We start from the raw sequence: 15,649 nt of genomic DNA, 5'->3' as shown, positions 1-15,649 counted from the left end.
AGGATAATTATTTGGTAAATTGGAGTTGGAAGGTTTAACTCCATAAAAGGATTGAGAAATTGTTATGCATCATTAAGTTATATTTTTAAAAATTTAAAAAAAAAAGACTTGTGACAAAATCGTAACCCACTTGTGAAGTCTATAAACTTTTCACTGCTTGTGTCAAGAGTGAACTGAAAGTTTTTAAGGGGGTCAAAGCTGAATTATATAATTTTAAGAGATCAAAATATAATTTTACCATTTACTAAATTATAACTCCATTATTTTTTAAGAGACTAAGGCTCCGTTTGTTTGCCAGTAAAATGTTTTCCGGAAAATGATTTCTGAAAAATGATTTACTTTTCTGGAAATGATTTACTTTTCTGGTGTTTGGATAAAATTGTGTAAAATATTTTCTGCTGTTTAGCAGAATTCCTGAAAATATTTTCCGGAAAAGATGTTTTTTACGTATATTAATAAATTTATATTTTAAATTATTTTTACATATATTGCAATGATTTATTTATAAATAAATTAGCTTAATTTTTTATAATTTCTAGACATGTTCTCTTTCATTTTTCACTGGTTCATTTACCTGCTCCACTCTTTAGTTCAAACTTCTTCCTCTCAAGTTTTTGCTTGTTTCAATTAAACTGAAATTCGACTTGTTTCTTTAAGTTGGACTTTTGTGAATATGGAGATCCTTAAAAAAAATAGTTGATCAAAGATAAGATTGAGACAACCAATAGATAGGATTGAAGATCAAAGCTGAAAGGGATCTTGTTTAGGTCAACTCCTTATGGTAAATTTAAAACCATTTGTTTTTTAAACTCCAGAAATGATAAAAACATCACTCTTACAAAGACTTATAAATGTAACACAGAGGAATTTTATAAGACCTTTGAACATTTAATAAATCCTAACTTTTGATCATCAAAGATCAGTTTTGTTTAAATTAAACAAGTATTTGTACACTTAATTCTCCCTATGAGACATTTTTTAAAGACTGGGGAAGAAAATTAGTATTTAGTTGAAGCCTAAGGCTTTAACTGGTATCCCCATGGATTGTTGCTTGCCCACTCCCACTAATCTCTGCACATCTCTGCTATACCATACTTTGCTCTGCAATATAGCAAACTCTTAAGATTAAAAGGACCTATCTTGTACTGTAATTGGAAATTCTTTTTGAAAGATTTTCCATGTTAACTGAATAATCTATTAGGAAAAAGATGGGATTATAAACATACTTCCAACCAAGTTCTTTTTGAGTTTTTTCAGTGGAGGCATAAACACCTATAGCATCTCCTGGCCTTCTCGGGCATAGTTTAATAGGGATTTTCTGCAATATTTTCAGTAGCAACAGTTTTATATTAGCATAAATGAGAGCGAGGCCGAGAGAGAATGTTGAATGGGAATTGAAAAATAGCGTTAACCTTTCCAGAAGCTTTCTTAAAAGCAGCAACCATTTCAAGCACAGATGTACCACTATCAGTTTCGAGTTTATAGGCAATGCAGCCTAGAACAAGAAGGAAATTGACAAAAGGAGCTAAAGGGAGAGAGAATCAGGCATAGCAACCTATTGAGATGAAAGTTAGCTTAAATTACCTCTTTGTAACCACACAGATCATATATTGGCCAAGTCTTAATTTCTTATTGGCCATTACTTTCAGCTGTTAGCTAAGGAGTTATTATCAGATACTGTACATGAACAGACTCATATTCCCTTCTTTTCTTCTATTATTTTCTAGCCTCTCTTCTCAATTCTTGATTAAATAACACAACCCAAGCTCCCTGATTTCTGATCTTTCTAAAACGTACAATAAACTAACATGGAAACAAGATTCACTAACAAAGGAGCTACCAGGAAATAATAGAAAAAAGATGAATAAACAATTAAACCCAAAACAAAATCTCTAATAAGAGTTCAATCCTAATAAAGTAAATAAAGGTGAAGAAGAAATAATAGAAAAAAGATGAATCAACAATTAAACCCAAAACAAAATATCTAATCAGAGCTCAATCTTAACAAAAGTAAATAAAGGCTAAGAAATGGATTGCTTTTATTTTTTTGCTTTAGAATTAAACCAATCTTGTTTATTCAGCAATAATTTCTTCAAGGGTTAATACGATAAAAAAAACAAATGAAAGAAAAATTAAAGAAAAAATTCACCTTAAATACTAACAGTTGAGTCTAAGTTAGTATGAGTCCAAGCTAAGATCAAGCAATCATTTAAACCCAACACTCAATATCCACATCATAACAAAAAACTGCAGCTCATACTGATCAGTTAAGACAAAGTTAAAAATGAAGGGCTTCAATTTCTTTTAAAATAAATTCAACCATATAATTGATCACATCCCTCAGAGCCTGTCCAATTTTTTCTTCAACTTTCCAAATCAACTTTCGCAATCACAATTTCTCTTGAGGTGAGTGCATCAAGAATCTTCATACATCCATAAGCAACAACTAAGGCAAACACTCAAAAATTCAATAAAGTTATTTGGATTTTGGAGGAAATGGAATACAATCATCAAAGTAAAACAATAGGATCAATTCCATTCGTTTTCTAGTAAACTACAATACTGCATACTGTCTCAAATGAATGTGAGTTTAAACATAAAAATTAAGAATCAAAATAGAAAAATGTATCACTAGATGAGGAGAAATTTTATATGTTTATTAAACGAAGCATACTTTAAACATAAAATGTTGGATGATAAAGAGGCAGTGGCCTACAGCAGCTGAAGTAAAATGAGTACTAGTACATTCCCATTTCCCAATCCCACCCGCAAGAGATGAAAATAATAATAAAGGAAAAACACGTGTCTTGGCCCAACCAGACCTAATTAAGCTTTTGGTTTCAAACTGATGCATGGAATGATTAGATAAGTAGACAACACAACTCTATGTCATCATCTTCTTTGAGTTGTAAGGCTTCTGCCTTTATCACCCATTCCATGCTTCCTTCTTTTTTTTAAAAAAAAAAAGGTTGATTCATTATGAAACGGAATGTGGTGACAGACAACTTTCTTTATTTATGTAATTAACCAAGATGAATGGTCATGAGGAATAAAAGGGTAGCCGAAAGGCATTTGTATCATATCTTTACATATTATGAGAAATAAAAATAATCTGCAATGACTCTGTAAATAAAAATACTCTGCAATGACAGCAATGGGTATTATGTAAAATACTAATTAGCCAAAACAAGAGACAGATAGGTAGGCAGTTGGGAAACACTTTGTTGAAAATAGGCAATGAACTGTATCCATGTCAAAAAGTGATTGTATTGGAGGTAAAAAAATTAACAGCAGAGAATTCTGATAGATATTGCAAAAAAAAATTATACAAGAAAATCCACTGACCCCACCTTTAAACAAGAAATGAGAGTCGCAACTAATTTAGCAGAGTAGAATGACAGGCATTTCAATGTCCTAATTCCTGGAAAAGAAATGATATATTGAAGCCATTGAACATTTGAACTAACTAAAGTACACCACTGAAAATTTTTAACAAATGCAATAAGGCTCAATAAACCAAAGAACTGCCAAATGCCCCTCTCTCCGTCTTTTCACTTTAAATTGTTTGATTGCAGGAAGGATCATTAGAATGCTACTACACCCTTATACTCACATTGCTACCATTGCAAAATGATGATTCCAAGCTTCACCAAGTCTTAGATACATAATCTTGACAATCATGATCACATACACATCGCCTTCTCACCATCAACTTCCATAAGTAGCACATGAACCCCAAGGACCTTACAAAATCTAACTTACCCTTTTTCAATTATTTGATATCACAACAGGAGACAGCACTTTCCATTCTCTAAATCTACCAATATCATTTCTACAATTAACTAAGATTCTCCACTATCCCTTTTTCGCCTGCCTATTCTTTTTCTCTTTTATCCCATAGGAAAAGTCTAGTTGCTTAACCAGAAGAGGAGACTTGTATATTGACATCACCATCTTAACAACTTTATCAATCCAATGGTTATTTAATTTTACTTGGTAAACATTTCTGAATCAAATTAGTAGAATCAAATCAATTTGCACTTATGAATTCAGTAAATAATTACGCCAAAGTAGTTTTTAGTATTTTAGGGTTCATGAATGGCATGCATTGATGCATACCTCTAAGGCAAGGGAAGTCTTGCTTCTTGACACCAGTGATATCAGTCGACTGATATCAGTTCCTGCACCAAAACCACAACCCCACATTACAAAACCTATCACCAAAACAAAATGAAAAAGTAGAATTAAATAAGATGCCATACCTTGGGAAGAGGAATGAGATCCTGAGAAAGGGAAGAAGATAGGAAACGAAACAGCAGCGTGTAAAATTTGCCTGAGAAGAGAAGATATGCGACGGACTAAGGAAAAAAGGAAGAGATTTGAAGAACGGAAGAAGAAAAAGATTACCTAGATGAAGAAGGAGATGGAAAAAGTTGAAGAATGGAAGAAAACGAAAGTTTAAAGTTGAATAAAGGAAGAAAAATGGCTTACCTGGATGAAGAAGAAATGGAAAATGTCTTACAGAAATGAAATCAATAAGACATTTTCCCCAAATTGAAGGCCATTTTACCCGTGTCTAGTAAAACATTTTCCCTTTGGAAAATGTTTTCAAGCTTCCAAACACCGTAAAACTAGGAAAACATTATTTTCCTGGCTTCCAAACGGACCCTAAATATAATTTTTTATATTTAGGGGGTTCAAAGTACAATTTTATCATTACTTAATTTGTAATTTTACTATTTCTTAAGAGACTAAACTAAAATTTTTCATTTTAAGGGATGCCAAGCTTTCTATCTTTAACATGTTGCTTAATTGTTTGGTCTTGTGTCTTCATGTCTACTGGTGTAAGTGTCACAACACTAAAACTTTAGTCTGCCAAACTGCGTGACTGTAGGTGATTTCTTGAGTTCAAATCCTTCTAAGTCAGCCTTACTCTTGAAAAATGAGAATTCTCTCAAAAATTCGATGAGGCAGCGAATCAAAGCGGGAGTAAACTCACAAGAAAGGGCAATGAACGAATAGAAAACCCATAAGAAAAATAGAGCACACTAAGTGTTAGAGTAAATGCTCTTAAAAGTATTATATTACTTTGAAGGTTTAGAACTAAGTGATTAAAAATGAGGGGAAAAACCTCTATTTATAGTTGAGCTCTCTTAGATTCAATGATGCAGATCGAATTACATCAACTACTAAGATTCGTGCCTATCTATAAGACGAAAGTCCTAAGGGATTTAAACTCTATACATCTTTATCCCTTAAGATTTACATTAATTACCCTGGTAGGAGTGCTTCATTGAGCCACCAAGGCTTCAAGTAGATGAGCTTCTACATATATTCCACGAATTGGGCTAGTTCAAGCGGATCAACGAACCATGTTTGATAAGTTGACCCCTAAGGGACGTTCTATGCATAATGGTCACAGGCTTTGATCCGTGACCCATGACATTCTTCCCCACCCATTCTTGCAATGCTCTCATAGTGTCTTAGTAATGACACTGGTTTGATTCATCTTGGACAGCCTTGATGCCTCGGCTAATTCCCAATTAATCTCTCTGTCGGGTAGTTTCGCTTCTCGGAAGATTTGCCTCAGCTTATGTCTCCTTCGCCGCCTAACTCGAATTGTATTTCTCTCTTGTACATATTGATTATAAAAGGGCAATGTTCTTACTTTTCCCCATTGTGACCTGCCTCGATCAGGATCCTCCTGATTCGCACAAATAGGCCTCGACATACTCACGTTGAACACTAGGATAACCTTGAGTCTTGTCGCTAACTATGGTTTGTAAACCCATCGGCTTACCTGTCACATACCAAAAATCGGGTTAGTAGACTGGATACCAGAATTAGGTTCGTAGTAATAAGTAGGTAAAAATATTAAAGTAATAAACATGATTAAAATTTAGGTAGGAAAATTAAAATTAAGCGTTTGATTATTTATTAGTTTAAATCATATTTTAAATATGAAGTCAGTTTTGAAAATAATTGATGAAATGAGTTTTTAATTAAATTTGGACTAGTTTGAAAAAGTGTGGAAATCCAAAGTGGTTAAAAGGGAAATTTCTCAATTTTTGAAAATGGTTGGCTATTTAAACACCCAACCGTCACTTTTCCTCCTTCATCTCTTTCATTTGAAATCTCTCTAAAAATCTCAATCTAAGTTTTCCTCTCAAATTAACCAAACAAATCAGACTCCTTAACCTCTCAAACACCAAAATACCCTCTAATTTCAAAGAAAAAAACTATGATTTCTCCATCAATTTCACCATTGTTCTTCTTATGCTCATCCTCAAGTTTTCCTTGATTGTATGGAGATTTTAATAGATCTAATGTTTTTAAACCAAGCTTCAATTCAAAAATGGTGAATCTCGAAATTCGAAGTAAACCTACTATTTTAAAGTAATTTTTTACTCATTTTGAACTATTTAGAAGGTATTTCAACTTAATTTAATAGATCGTTAATGAATTTTTAATAATCAAATGTTTTTCTCTTTTAAATGTTCATTACAGCTTGATTTTCTGAAAAATTTAAACCTGAGTACTTAGATGAAATTGATGGCTTAGGTCTATAATTAAATGATAATTAGGATGTTTTGAAATATATTTGAGGTTTAGGAATGAAGATTTGGCAAGGAATATCTTATTTTAGCAAAACTAGATCATTTTCGATAGTAATAAGATAGCGTGTAGATCTCTGATTTTTCTATGGTTTGGATGTCAATAAGGTTGTAATTACTGAGTGTGTAATGCTTTTATTATGTATGAAAAGTTCCAGACCAATCAAGAGCTTCTACAAGCAAGGCAAAGGGCAAAGAGAAGCTTACCTAGCCTTTGACATTGGGCCAAAAGTGATCCAATGAGTGATCAAAATTACTACTTCTAGGAAAAATTCAATGTGTTATTAGGGAGCTTAGGTTAGCCTAGACACCTACACTAAGTTCTTATTGTAAGTATCTCTATTTGATCTATTATCATTATGAAAATCATGTTTATGAGATGTGATATGCTATGTGAATTATCATGAAATCTCAATAAAAATGTTATATGATTATGACTTAATTTGATATGAGCTTGCTAGTATTTATGCACACAATATGAGATTGATTTTTTATAGCTCTTTAAGCATTATTTGAGCACTTGAAAGTGCCTTATATGAGATTTGGTTAAGTGATATGGATATGTGTTATATGATATGTGAAAGTGTGCATAAAATAGTAAGTACATGTTCGTTTAAATGGATATGTTGGCATTGTGATCTCTTGGAAATATTAGATATCATTGGCATACCATAGGATTGTGAGTACTCACCATTATTTGCTTATGTATATAGGAACTGAAGCCTTGAAACTAGTTTGGAGAGACAAGGTAATGTTGAGCTTAGCTCCATTCAATGGTACTGGTTGGTGCGTTTGGAGAGTATTAGCTTCATGCAACAGTTTTATGAGACTGGTATAGACTCTATGAGTCATTTGGTGTGTTAGGAGATCCACTTATCCAATGCATATATGTTTATACATGTTTTTTAGTCACAATATGTAAATTTATCAATATGATTGATAGGAGTTATGCTTAATGTTATGTCATGAATGAATGATATAGTATGTTTTCTTATAAAATTGATATTGTGATTTATTTGTGGCCATTTTGAGCACTCAATGAACTTGTAAAAACTCATATTCTTATGTATGTTTTACAGATAAATAGCTAGTTTGTTGGAAAAGTGAGTCATCCAAGTGATCCAAAGCAAGGTCAAACTTTCTTGAGTATGTGTTGTGTTTTCTACTTTAACAAGGATAGAAAAGTGGGACCTTAGTTGGGGAGTTAGACTTTGATATTTTTCTTGGGTTGTAATGGACATTTTAAGGACTACTTAAGGACTTTTATAATTGGCTTTTGATCATTGATTGCTTGAGAATGTCGATTTTGTATATGTATGTTGTGATGGTTGGTGTTGCATGATAAATGATTTGTATGCCTATAGTTGAACAATAATATAGATTTTTTTTTAGTGCATGCTAGATGTTGTATCAAGTTTTAAATGACTTATTAGTATGAAATAGACCTTTAATACGCATAAAAGTGCTTGTAATGTAAAATTGGTATGGTAAGTAATTGATTTATGATGTTAGGAATCGCATGCTAGCATAACTATTTACCTTGGATGTTGAATTGTGGCCGAGTATTGGTTGGAGGCCACCGAGAGGATCATGAATGATCTAGACTGTACTCCCGAGCAAAAACTGAAGGGTGCAATCTCTTTATTTTGCGATGAGATATCAGTGATGGTTGACGGTTAAGGAGGGTACTCAGCTTGATCGTTTAAACTGGGATTTCTTTAATACCACCTTTCAGAGTAACTATATGGGGGCGAGCTATGTGGATGCTCGCAGGCGTAAGTTCATTAATCTCACACAGGGCGATAGATTTGTGGCCGAGTATGTGGCTGAGTTTCTGAGGTTGAGCCGCTACACTTGAGGCATGGTGGCATTTGAGAATGAGAGGTGCGTCCGGTTTGAGGATAGATTAAGGGATAATCTGAGGGTACTAATTGCTCCACAGAGGGAGTGAGAGTTTGCAGTTCTAATAGAGAAGGTGAAGATCACCAAGGACGTTAAGCACATGGAGCGCCAGAATAGGGACTGTAAAAGGGGTAAAAATAAAAGGGATTCGGAGCCCTCTTGTTCTATTCAGAGGCCTAAGAAAAAGGCTAGACCTAATGGCCGGTTAGAGTGGGGGCTTTTGTTGCTCCTACCGAGATTCAGCCTTGTGGGGATTGTGGTAGGCACCATCCGGACGAGTGTTGGAGGAGGATTGAGGCTTGTCTGAGGTGTGGGTCTTTGGAGCATTGGATTCGAGAGTGTCCACAATAGGCAGATTAGATGCAAGGTTCGGGACCAGGTTCTATGCAGCTCAGAGGACAGTTCAGCAGCCACCTAGGGGCCATGGATCAGCTAGGGGTGGTAATGGTATGGACCGAGGACAAAGAGCACCAGGCAGAGGTGTTGGTCAGACTGAGGCAAGACAGCCTACATTGGTTTATGCCACTCGACACCGAGAGGATAGAGATGTTCCAGATGTTATTGTAACACCTCTCACCCGTATCTGACGTCAGGATAGGGTACAAGGCATTACCGGGGCTTTACACTTATAACACACTATTTGGGTCGTAATTTTTTGCTCAAATTTAAAACCTTTCAACCAAGAATATCTCGTCCCTTATATAGGCCTTCGAGGCCTATAACGTACCTAGAGGCAGTGCAGGACAAATTCGGGCACTTTCGATAAACCTTGGGCTCCTCAGATAAATTTTCCTTATCTTAAAGTGTTCCACGCCCATGTAGATGGGCCGTGTGGACTCACACGCCCATGTGACTTGGGACACGCCCATACCCTTCGGCCGTGTGCAACACTGACTTATCAACATGGCCGTAGCACACGCCTGTGCTGCTTGCCCGTGGACAACACTGTCTTTTAGACACGGCAAGGACACACGCCCATGTGGCCTACTCGTATGCATTTTTTATATAAAATTTTAAGTACAGGGGACACACGGCCATAGCCCACACCCATGGGAAGGAACTGTGTGTCACACATGGCCTAAACACACGCCTGTGTGTCCGACCATGTGGACCCTAATAGGCTACTTTCCAAGCCTTAAGTCACCCCTTTCTACTCCTTATACCTAGTGGTTACGAAGTTCGAAGGAAAACATGATTATACATTTGTAATAATCTTGATAAAACTAGTTGTATGGAAACCTCATATCATTGGTTTCATACATGAAAGGTTATTTCCCATTTAGTGTTTATGGGTTTCCATGTCACTTTAATTCGTCCGAAATTGGCTCGTTCATGTAACTCATTGCCAATTGGTAAAAACCCATCACTTGTAAATAAAACCATGCAAAAATTCATAGGTCATAGCCTACTTCAATTATGCCAATTTTCATGGCCATATACAAAAAGATAAACATATTTTTACATGCCTTTATTTGGCAAATCAAATGACACATATAACAAAATACTCAAAAATCGTATACATGCCATTGAACAAAATAAAAATGTCTTTATACCAAAGATGGATGTGAAAGTGTATAAATGTGATAAGTCCCGAAGGGCAATTGTGTCAGTACTATATCCGGGTTAAAACCCCGCAGGCTTTATGCGAGAATATTATCCTGATTAATGTCCGTAGGCTTCGTGCTCGTACTATATCTGAGCTTTAAAGACCCGACGGCTAAATGCTAGGATTCAAGTAAGACTTTGATATTGAGTATCTGCATTAAGTTACCATCAAATAAGTATTATGTATTCAAGATGTTCAGGTATGTATTACTTACTCATCGGTGGAGTGATTTCGAGGTGAATTATCAGTATCAAAGAGGTAGGTAAATGTGATTAATATTATAACTCCAAATGTGAGAATGTGCTTTGGAAATATTTGACCATCTAGGTCATTATTATTTGAAAGTATATATGTGGCAGCCAAGTGTTGCGTTTAATGATATTATAGATCGAGATGAAGCTCTAGATTAACTTCATCGAACAGTTGAAATGAATGACCAATAATAGTGATTGAGAACACTTTGTCTTGCTTAAAACTTACTAAGCATTAAATGCTTACTCCGTTCTTTGAATCTCTATTTTATAGATTTTGGTTCGTCAGCTATCAGACTCGGGATTATTGAAGTCGAAGTCGCCCACACTATCAAAGCCCTTTTGGTACACTTTTGGTTTAACTCTGAAAATGGCATGTATAGGACTACCCTTTTTGTAGTGGGTCATGGACCCTTTGGATTTGTATAATTTTGGATAGCCATGCGAAAATGGCTTATATATGTTTGAGCATAATGTTCTAATCATTTGGTATGGATATGGTTATTGAGAGGTGTGGATATGCTTAACAAGGATTGGCCATGGGAATGGTTAATCACTATCATAATTTGTGCTATTTATGCTAAAAGGGCTAGTTGAATCATGGAAACTATGAAATAGGTAAAGTCTACCTTAAAGGCAGATGCTGACAGCAGCAGTGATGTAGATTTGGAAAATCACTAAAAATAGTAGGAATAGAATTAAATAGTGAATAAATTATTTAAATTAACCTTGATGAATCCACTTTCATATGGAAGAAACGAAACGGTCATATGAGTGGTATGTTAAGAGATAATTAGGTTTTCGTGAGACAGGGCCAGAACGGTTTCTGGATTCCCTGTTCCGACTTTGGAAATTCATTATAAATTAACCAGAGATAATTAGGAGTCATGCTATATATGTATAGATTCCTCTCTGAGTCTAGTTTCTATAGGAACAAACGGAATCAGTATTGAAGCCCTGTACAGGGAGGTATCCGAATTGTAATGCATGAAGGTCAGTGTAGTCGTACCCTGTAACAGGGGAGACTTTAACTAATAAACTGTACTAATTGGCCCTACCAAAAATTCTAGAAAAAAATATGTAGATGTACATATGAGTCTAGTTTCAGGGAAAAATCACGAAACTGATTTTCGAGTTGTGAAACTCAAGATATGATTTTTAAGGTGACAGCGACACAGTTAGCCAGCTGTCTGGAAATTTTTAAAATGGACTGCGATAGTAAGCGAATTTAGTCTGTGAACCCCTCGTGTCCGACTCCGGCAACGGTCTCGGGTACGGGGTGTTACAGAGATTATCTGTCAAATGTGATCTCTGCACTTGTGGCTGAGAAATTGATTTGGAAAGGATGTGAGTCATATTTGACTTATGTCAGTGTTTCTGTTTCTAAGGACTCTTCTGTTGGGGATATAAGGAAGGTGAGGGATTTTCTGGATGTCTTTCCTGAGGAGTTACCAGGTTTACTTTCGAATCAAGAAGTTGAGTTTGGAATTGAGCTTTTACCAGGTAAGCTCTGGTGTTTATCGCTCCATACCGTATGGCACCGAAGGAGCTTACTAAACATAAGGCTCAACTGCAAGAGCTTTTGGATCGTGGTTTCATCCGTCCTAGTGTGTCTCCATGGGGAGCACCGATTCTATTTTTGAAGAAAATAGATGGGACCATGAGGATGTGTATAGATTATCGGCAATTGAATAAGTTAACTTTGAAGAATAAGTATCCACTTTCGAGGATCGACGACCTGTTTGATCAGTTCTGAGGGGCTTTAGTGTTCTCGAAAATAGATCTCTGATCTGGGTATCATCAGTTGAGAGTTAAGGAGGAAGATATTCATAAGACTGCATTTAGGACTCGTAATGGACATTACGAGTTCCTAGTAATGTTTTTTGGTCTGATGAATGCTCCGGCGGCATTCACAGATTTGATGAATCGAGTGTTTCAGTCATATCTAGATCAGTTCACCGTGGTCTTTGTTGATGATATTCTGGTTTATTCTAAGAACGAGGATAAGCATTGTTGAAATCCTTTTTATTTTGAAAGCAATCGGGATCGACTTTTGAAAACAAAAATGTGGAGTCGCCACCAATCTCTTTATTTAGGTGTGATTGGGTCACCTACTAAAATGCTTTATTCATGAAAAATCAAAAAGTGAGTTCGGGAGTCGGTTACGCATGAGGAAGGGTTAACACCCTCATTACGCCAAAAAATTGGTACCAAATTGATTTGATGCTATCCTTATATCAAAAGAAAAAATTTTCCAAAGTATGACTTTTTTTAAAATGTTTAAATAGTTTAAATTAGTAGTCAAAATTCTCTCGTTTCAAAGATATGCAGTTTCATACCCAGTACGATTGGATACGATCCCTTATACCTTTAAAATGCGATTGATTTTTGACTTTTGAAAACTCACATACTAAAATTAAAAGGTTATCCAAATATTTAGTTCACCAGAAAAATCATACCCAGTACGATTGAGCACGATTTTCCGAATTCCCCAAATATTGGATATTGCCTTATTTCAGAATTTTTTTGAATGGTAGAAAATTGGAAATTTGCTCAAAAAATATGTTTATTTGTTTTAAAATAAAAAAAATTAATGCATGGCAACAAAACCTATATATAAAAAAAGGTTAATGAATATGAAATAATATACACAAAGTACAACCTCACTTAATACATCCAACAATTAAATACAATTATTCTATGTATAATGTAACAAAAAAAATCTTTAAACATGGATAATGAATAATTAATATAAAAATAATATACACGATAATTAACATAATACAAAATAGAATGATGCACAAAAATATGTATGAAACAAAATGATGAATTAATGATTATAATATATATATATAAAAGTTAACAAGTTTAAATAAAACTTAGGATATATGTTTATTGAAATAGTTATTATAAAATACAAAGTTCAAATCAAATTATATATGGAATATTTAAAACACAAATTCATTCCAAAAATTGATAATTCACATGATAACTTAAATAATGTATGATGCATATACAAGTAAAATTGGGTATAATTGTTTGTAAAAAAAATGAAATTAATAATGTATGAAAAAACAAAGTAAATATTTAAGTTATATAGGTAACAAAATATATATATATATATAAAATACATAAGGATAATATATAAGTGTATACAATATATAAGTGGTATGATTTAAAATATGATTCTCAAAAGAAATATATTATACACATAAATAACTTTAAAATAGGATATAGACATAGAAAAATATTTACATAAAGTTATATGAAAATAATAACATGTACTATAGTAAAAATAATTTAATATGTGTTATATACATGTGAAAGCATTTTTAAAATAATTGAATATTAAAATAATATAAAATAAAAAAATGAATTATAAAATTAACTTAAAATTAGCATAAATTATATATATAATCAATAACATGAAAAAAACTGCAATTATATACAAATTTGCTAAAATTACATGTAAAAAATATTGCTTTGATAATGTGTGACAGCCCTAAATTGACCCTAGTCGGGAAGTGGTTTCGGGACCACAAAACCGAGTTATGAAAATAATTAATTGTTATATTCTATGCTTATTATGTGTGTACATGCATATGTGGAAATTTCATTCCCTAATTTTGCCAATTGTATGAGGAATTATTAAATAGGGATCAACATGAGACATGGTGAAATATGATAGGCTAATTTTAAAGGGCTTATTAGTGCATGTCAACACAAAGGTGGACTTGCATGTCAAATTTGCCCAATTCCCTTATAGTGGCCGGCCAAGATGGATTGATGATGGGCAATTTATTTGTTGAATTAGATATTATAATAGGAAATTGGGTTATTGGAGACATAATGAATTAAAGAAAGAATAAAAAAAAAAAAGAGAAAGGAAGCCACTATCATATCATCTTCTCCATTGTCGAAACTGGAGAAAGAAGAAAAAGAGAAAAGCTTGGCTAAGGTTCGGCCATTGGGAGTTAGATTAAGGTTAGTCTTTTGTTTGGTTTTTGATAATTTTCACATTTTTGATATCATTGCTTTGTGTTCTTTAAAACCCATGGTTCAATTTTGTGAATTGATGATGATTTTGTGTTTTGCCATTGATGAGTGCTTGAGCTTTTTGATAGTTGTTGATGAAAAATGAAAGATATGTTAAAGATTAATATGTTTTGTGTTGAAGTTTTTGGTGATTTTGAGTAGTTAGGGCTAAATTACAAAAATAAATTTTTGAAGGACTCAAAGGTGAAATAAATGAAATGTATGGACTTATATGGGTACTAGGAAGATTCGGCCCTTAAGGAGTGTGACCAAATTTTGTGTATTTTGTGTTTTGTGGAATAAAGACTAAATTGTGAAAGTGCGAAATATTAGGGGTAAAAATGTAATTTACCCATTTATGCGTTATTAGACTAAATTGAATGAAAATATGTTAAAATGAGATTTATTTGAATATGTTAAGATCAAGAAACCAAGAAATTGGATTAAGATCGGGGAAAATCGAAAGTAGTTGAGTAGCCGATCAATTAGTCGACGACATCCGAAGAAAGTTTATAAGCAATTAGATATTAAAATTTCGGAATAAATGTTAGTTATATATGCTGAAATGGAAATATGATAAATGTATATATAGCTGAATGTGATATGTGTGAATTATATGTTAAATTAAGGCTTGGTAAGCTAGCTATTAAGGTGAAATGCTAATGTTAGTATTTGATTTGGTAATAATCTGTTTGGGGACAGCAGCAGTAAGGTGATTTTGGAAAATCGCCATAATTTGTAGGAGTTGAATTAGAAGCTGAGTGAATTATGTCATTAAAGCTTGAAGAGTCTATTTTCTTACAAAAGAAACTATAAAAATAAAAGAGTTACCGATCTTGAGATATTTGAAGTATTGTGGGGCTGAGTCAAAATGACTACTAGATTCCCTGTTCTGTTTTTAGAAAATCATTATAAATTGTACAAAAATAATTATAAGATAAAATTTATTTGCTTAAACTCCTTAATGAGTCTAGTTTCAAATGAAATCAAATAAAACACATTTTGAATTCTGTAAAATGATAAATTTGATTCGTAGTGAAGAGTGGTCAGATTAGTCAAACAGTGAAACAGGGGAAACTTTAGGAAAAATCTGGTATTGATTGGCCAAGCCTAAAATTCTGAAAATTTTATGGATGGAAGATATACGAGTCTATATTCAGGGAAAATTAACGGCAAGTGATTTGGAGTTTTGTAGCTCCAGTTATAAATAATTTAGTAACTGCTGCTCAGGAAACAGCTCG

The 15,649-nt window shown here is 33.7% G+C and overlaps 1 long non-coding RNA gene across 5 annotated transcripts; it reads right to left on the bottom strand.

Annotated features, from left to right (window-relative positions):
- Positions 1-782: 782 nt before the first annotated feature.
- Positions 783-4,626, bottom strand: LOC107886289 (uncharacterized). 5 transcript variants are annotated; one of them, XR_001680702.2, is made up of 4 exons: positions 4,492-4,626; positions 4,263-4,333; positions 1,227-4,181; positions 783-1,101 (listed from the first exon to the last, which is right to left on the bottom strand). It is a non-coding gene; the product is annotated as an uncharacterized lncRNA (long non-coding RNA). The 5 variants fall into 5 exon arrangements; XR_005913868.1 differs by having other exon boundaries at positions 4,263-4,358; positions 4,492-4,610; XR_001680704.2 differs by having other exon boundaries at positions 4,408-4,599.
- Positions 4,627-15,649: the final 11,023 nt, after the last annotated feature.

The sequence above is a fragment of the Gossypium hirsutum genome, chromosome A03, assembly GCF_007990345.1.
Source record: "Gossypium hirsutum isolate 1008001.06 chromosome A03, Gossypium_hirsutum_v2.1, whole genome shotgun sequence".
NCBI lineage: Eukaryota > Viridiplantae > Streptophyta > Magnoliopsida > Malvales > Malvaceae > Gossypium > Gossypium hirsutum.
The sequence above is the reverse complement of the archived record's forward strand: the minus strand, read 5'-3'. Positions and strand labels throughout refer to the sequence as shown.